Source organism: Salvelinus namaycush, chromosome 18, assembly GCF_016432855.1.
Source record: "Salvelinus namaycush isolate Seneca chromosome 18, SaNama_1.0, whole genome shotgun sequence".
Lineage (NCBI taxonomy): Eukaryota > Metazoa > Chordata > Actinopteri > Salmoniformes > Salmonidae > Salvelinus > Salvelinus namaycush.
In genome coordinates, this window is record NC_052324.1 from 34497732 (window position 1) to 34503398 (window position 5667).

Below are 5667 nucleotides of genomic sequence, written 5' to 3' on the forward strand. Positions count from 1 at the left end.
CCCCTCCCCCCATACCACACCACCTCTCCCCCCTCTTTCTACCCCCCCCAACCTACCTCTCCCCTCCTCTTTCTTTCTCTTTCCCCCCCCCCCCCCCCCCCCCCCCCCCCCCCCCCCCCCCCCCCCCCCCCCCCCCCCCCCCCCCCCCCCCCCCCCCCCCCCCCCCCCCTTTCCCTTCCCCCCCCCCCCCCCCCCCCCCCACCACCCCCACACCTCTCCCTCTCTTTCTACCCCCCCTTCTTCTCCCCCCCCACCCCCCCACCTCTCCCTTCTTTCTCCCCCCCCCCCCACCTCTCCCTCTTTCTTCCCCCCCACCTCTCCCTCTTTCTATCCCCCACCTCTCCCCTCTTTCTACACCTCCCTCTCCCACCTCTCCTCTTTCTTTCTACCACCCACTTCTGCCTCTGTTACCCCTCTACCCCCCCTCCCCACCTCTCCCTCTTTTTCTTCCCCTTCTTCCCTTTTCTATCCCCCACCTCCCCTCCTTTTCTACCCCCACCTCTCCACTCTCTTTCTACCCCCCCCCCACCCCCCCCCCACCCCCCCCACCTCTCCTCTTTCTTCCCCCCCACCTCTCCCTCTTCTTCCCCCCACCCACCTCCTCTTTCATCCCCCCCCCCCCCCCACCTCTCCCTCTTTCTATCCCCCCCCCACCCCCACCATCTCCCCTTCTCTTTCCCCACTTCTTTTCCTCTTTCTATCCCACCTCTCTCTTTTCCCACTTTTTTTTCTTCTCTTTTCTTTTTTCTACACCTCCCTCTTCCCACCTCTCCCTCTTTCTACCACCCACTTCTGCCTCTTTGTACCCTCTACCCCCCCCACCTCTCCTCTTTCTATCCCCCTACCTCTCCCTCTTTCTACCCCCCACCCCCCACCCCCTCTCCCTCTTTCTACCCCCACCCTCTCCCTCTTTCTCACCCCCCCACCTCTCCCCTCTTTCTACCCCCCCACCTCTCCCTCTTTCTACCCCCCCCCCCCCCCACCTCTCCCTCTTTCTACCCCCCCCCCCCCCACCTCTCCCTCTCTCTTACCCCCCACCTCTCCTCTTTCTACCCCCCCACCTCTCCCTCCACCTCCCTCTTCTACCCCCACACCTCCCTTTTCACCCCCCCACTCTCCTCTTTCTACTGCCCACTTCTGCATCTCTGTACCCTCTACCCCCACCCTCCCTCTTTCTACCCCCTACCCTCCCTCTTTCTACCCCCTCTCCCCCCCCTCTCCTCTCCTACCTTTTTACCCCCCCACCTCTCCCTCTTTCTACCCCCCACCTCTCCTCTCTTTCTACCCCCCCACCTCTCCCTCTCTCTTTTACCACCCCCACCTCTCTCCTCTTTCTACCCCCCACCCCCCCCCCCCCCCCCACCTCTCCCTCCTTCTACTGCCCACTTCTGCATCTCTGTACCTTCTACCCTCCCTCCTCTCCCTCTTTCTACCCCTACCCCCACCCCACCTCTCCCTTTTCTACCCCCCCACCTTCCCTCTTTCTACCCCCCCACCTCTCCCTCTTTACCCCCCCACCTCTCCCTCTTTCTACCCCCCCACCTCTCCCTCTTTCTACCCCCCACCTCTCCCTCTTTCTACCCTCTGCCCCCCACCCTCCCTCTTCTTCCCCCCACCTCTCCCTCTTTCTCCCCCCCCCCACCTCTCCCTCTTTCTATCCCCCACCTCTCCCTCTTTCTACACTCCCTCTCCCACCTCTCCTCTTTCTACCACCCACTTCTGCCTCTTTGTACCCTCTACCCCCCCCACCTCTCCCTCTTCTATCCCCCTACCTTCTCCTCTTTTCTACCCCCTACCTCTCCCTCTTTCTACCCCCCCCCCCCCCCCCACTCTCCCTCTTTCTACCCCCCCCCACCTCTCCCTCTTTCTACCCCCTACCCTCCCTCTCTCCTTCTTCTACCCCTATCTTCCCTCTTTCTACCCCCCACTCTCCCTCTTTCTACCTACCTCTCCCTCTTTCTACCCCCCCACCTCTCCCTCTTTCTACCCCCCCACCTCTCCCTCTTTCTACCCCCTACCTCTCCCTCTTTCTACCCCCTACCTCTCCCTCCTTCTACTGCCCACTTCTGCATCTCTGTACCTTCTACCCTCCCTCCTCTCCCTCTTTCTACCCCCTACCACCCCACCTCTCCCTCTTTCTACCCCCCCACCTCTCCCTCTTTCTACCCCCACCTCTCCTTTCTACCCCCCCACCTCTCCCTCTTTCTACCCCCCACCTCTCCCTTTCTACCCCCCACCTCTCCCTCTTTCTACCCTCTGCCCCCCCACCTCTCCCTCTTTCTTCCCCCCCACCTCTCCCTCTTTCTCCCCCCCCCCACCTCTCCCTCTTTCTATCCCCCACCTCTCCCTCTTTCTACACCTCCCTCTCCCACCTCTCCCTCTTTCTACCACCCACTTCTGCCTCTTTGTACCCTCTTTCTACCCCCTACCTCTCCCTCTTTCTACCCCCCCACCTCTCCCTCTTTCTACCCCCTACCTCTCCCTCTTTCTACCCCCCCCCCCCACCTCTCCTCTTTCTACCCCCCCCCACCTCTCCCTCTTTCTACCCCCTACCCTCCCTCCTCTCCTTCTTTCTACCCCCTATCTCTCCCTCTTTCTACCCCCCACCCCTCCCTCTTTCTACTGCCCACTTCTGCATCTCTGTACCCTCTACCCCCCCCCCCCCCACCTCTCCCTCAGGTATAGTGCTGGTGCACTGTGCAGTGGGGGTGAGTCGTTCAGCCACCCTGGTTCTTGCCTACCTGATGCTGAGACAGAACCTGACCCTGGTGGATGCCATCTGTGCCGTGAAGGACAACCGCGGTGTGATCCCCAACAGAGGCTTCCTCCGACAGCTCATCAACCTGGACACCAAACTGTATGGCCACCTCCGCAACACAACCTACACCTAGAAGACTGATTCAGCTTCTGTTCTATTCTCTTTCGTCTATTTGAGCAGTGGGTCACAAACCTTTTATTTTTTGGGAAACATTTATGCAAATGAATGTATTTCATTTGAATGTATTTCATTCATTTTTGGTATTTATGAAACAAATACCAAAATATAGTTTGAATGTAATTTCCTTTAAGTTGGTGTAGGCTATGTGGGAGACTTGCATTCTAGTTCCCAGTATTCAAAGTTTAGCTGTATTCCATGTTCTGCTTTTCCTAGCAGTGTCTGGCTGTAGAATTATTTTTTACATACCTCCCTTTAGAGATGAAACCGCTGATGGTTTGGAGGTCAAACTTGAGAAACCTATCTTATTGGGAAATAAGTGGCAATATTATGTAGCCTACTGTAACTTAAGCTTGTGTTGTATACATTTTTGGCAACATACATTTTTTTATTGAGTATTTTGTATGTTTCAAGCTGATATGAGTATGCAATTACTATGACATATTAAAGTATGTGTGAATACATTCTCCTAGTACTTCCCTGTTTCTTCCTCGTGTTGCAGAAGCTCCGGGTTCCAACCACAGAACCTGTAACTTCTCTATTTTCTCCCAGCATGACACCATGCCCCATGGCATAAATACTGTACCTCCACATCTCAACATCATGGCATCGGTTCATCTGTATGGGCTTTGAATTTAAATGTAATTTAATATTTCAATGCATGTCTCTTCTAATTCTACAGGGTTAGCCTATATGAAAAGGTGACACCTTAAATTAATAGCCTATTCACTCAGCAGGTCAAAATTCACAGTCTTGTCTGGAGCCTATCCTCTACTGGCCTTTAAAGGTCCAATCCAGCCGTTTTATCTTAATATCAAATCACGTAGACTCGGTCTCAACCTTTAAGTCTTTATTGAAGACTTATCTCTTCAGTAGGTCCTATGATTGAGTGTAGACTGGCCCAGGAGTTTGAAGGTGAATGGAAAGGCACTGGAGCAACGAACCAACCTTGCTGCCTCTGCCTGGCCGGTTCCCCTCTCTCCACTGGGATTCTCTGCCTCTAACCCTATTACGGGGGCTGAGTCACTGGCTTACTGGTGCTCTTTCATGCTGTCACCAGGAGGGGTGCGTCACTTGAGTGGGTTGAGTCACTGACGTGATCTTCCTGTCCGGGTTGGCGCCCCCCCTTGGGTTGTGCCGTGGCGGAGATCTTTGTGGGCTATACTCAGCCTTGTCTCAGGATGGTAAGTTGGTGGTTGACGATATCCCTCTAGTGGTATGGGGGCTGTGCTTTGGCAAAGTGTGTGGGGTTATATCCTGCCTGTTTGGCCCTGTCCGGGGGTATCGTTTGATGGGGCCACAGTGTCTCCCGATCCCTCCTGTCTCAGCCTCCAGTATTTATGCTGCAGTAGTTTATGTGTCGGGGGCTAGGGTCAGTCTGTTATATCTGGAGTATTTCTCCTGTCTTATCCGGTGTCCTGTGTGAATTTAAGTATGCTCTCTCTAATTCTCTCTTTCTTTCTGAGGATCTGAGCCCTAGGACCATGCCTCAGGGTTACCTGGCCTGATGACTCCTTGCTGTCCCCAGTCCACCTGGTCGTGTTGCTGCTCCAGTTTCAACTGTTCTGCCTGCGGCTATGGAACCCTGACCTGTTCCATACTTGCTGTTTTCAACTCTCTAGAGACAGCAGGAGCGGTAGAGATACTCTGAATGATCGGCCATGAAAAGCCAACTGACATTTACTCCTGAGGTGCTGACCTGTTGCCCCCTCGACAACCACTGTGATTATTACTATTTGACCCTGCTGGTCAAACATTTGAACATCTTGGCCATGTTCTGTTATAATCTCCACCCGGCCACCCCTCATAGCCTGGTTCCTCTCTAGGTTTCTTCCTAGGTTCTGGCCTTTTCTAGGGAGTTTTTCCTAGCCACCGTGCTTCTACACCTGCATTGCTTGCTGTTTGGGGTTTTAGGCTCGGTTTCTGTACAGCACTTTGAGATATCAGCTGATGTAAGAAGGGCTTTATGAATACATTTGATTTGATTTCTGGGTCAAAACTAACTAGCTTACTGTGATTGTTTTCAATTAAAATTGTCATAAAGAAACAAAACTAGATCTAATCAAAGATACATTACTCAAGCAATAATTTGGCTAGGACTGTCTGGGAGTGGTCTGAGTTGGGAGGGGGAAACTGAAAACTAGTTGTTATTGGCAGAGGGGTTTGGAACTCTTTCTTATCGGTATATTAAACTAATTTACCGCCTGGTGATGACACCAGGCCGGCCAAAAAATCCATCCCACCAAAACAAGCAGAAATTGAAATCCTTCCTTTCAAACAGTTCTTACACTAAAAGGGCATTATCAGAATTTTCACAATATTATTCCAACCTCATAGTGCGGCAATATAGTGTATATAAAACACAGGAAAATCGGCACTGGCCCTTTAAAACAGAATTACCTGGATCCACTGCCAGATATGATATGTATCATCTGGGATTTACCAGCTAATGCAAACAATGACCACATACACATTTTGCAACAAAGGAGTCTCCATTTCCAATTATGTTATGGCTCAATTAACCACCCGATAAATATGTTTGTCTGGTGGAATCACAGATATTCTTACCTGATAATACAATAGTGCTCAGGACCGTGTGCTTAAAGAAATCTCACATGTCAAACTGGAATCTCCTGACTTCCCCCTTGCACATCGCGTAGGAGTTGTCTTGCAGGCTTTTTCTATAAGCGCTTCCTCCTTTTTAGTTTTTAATAACACACTGTCATGCAGGG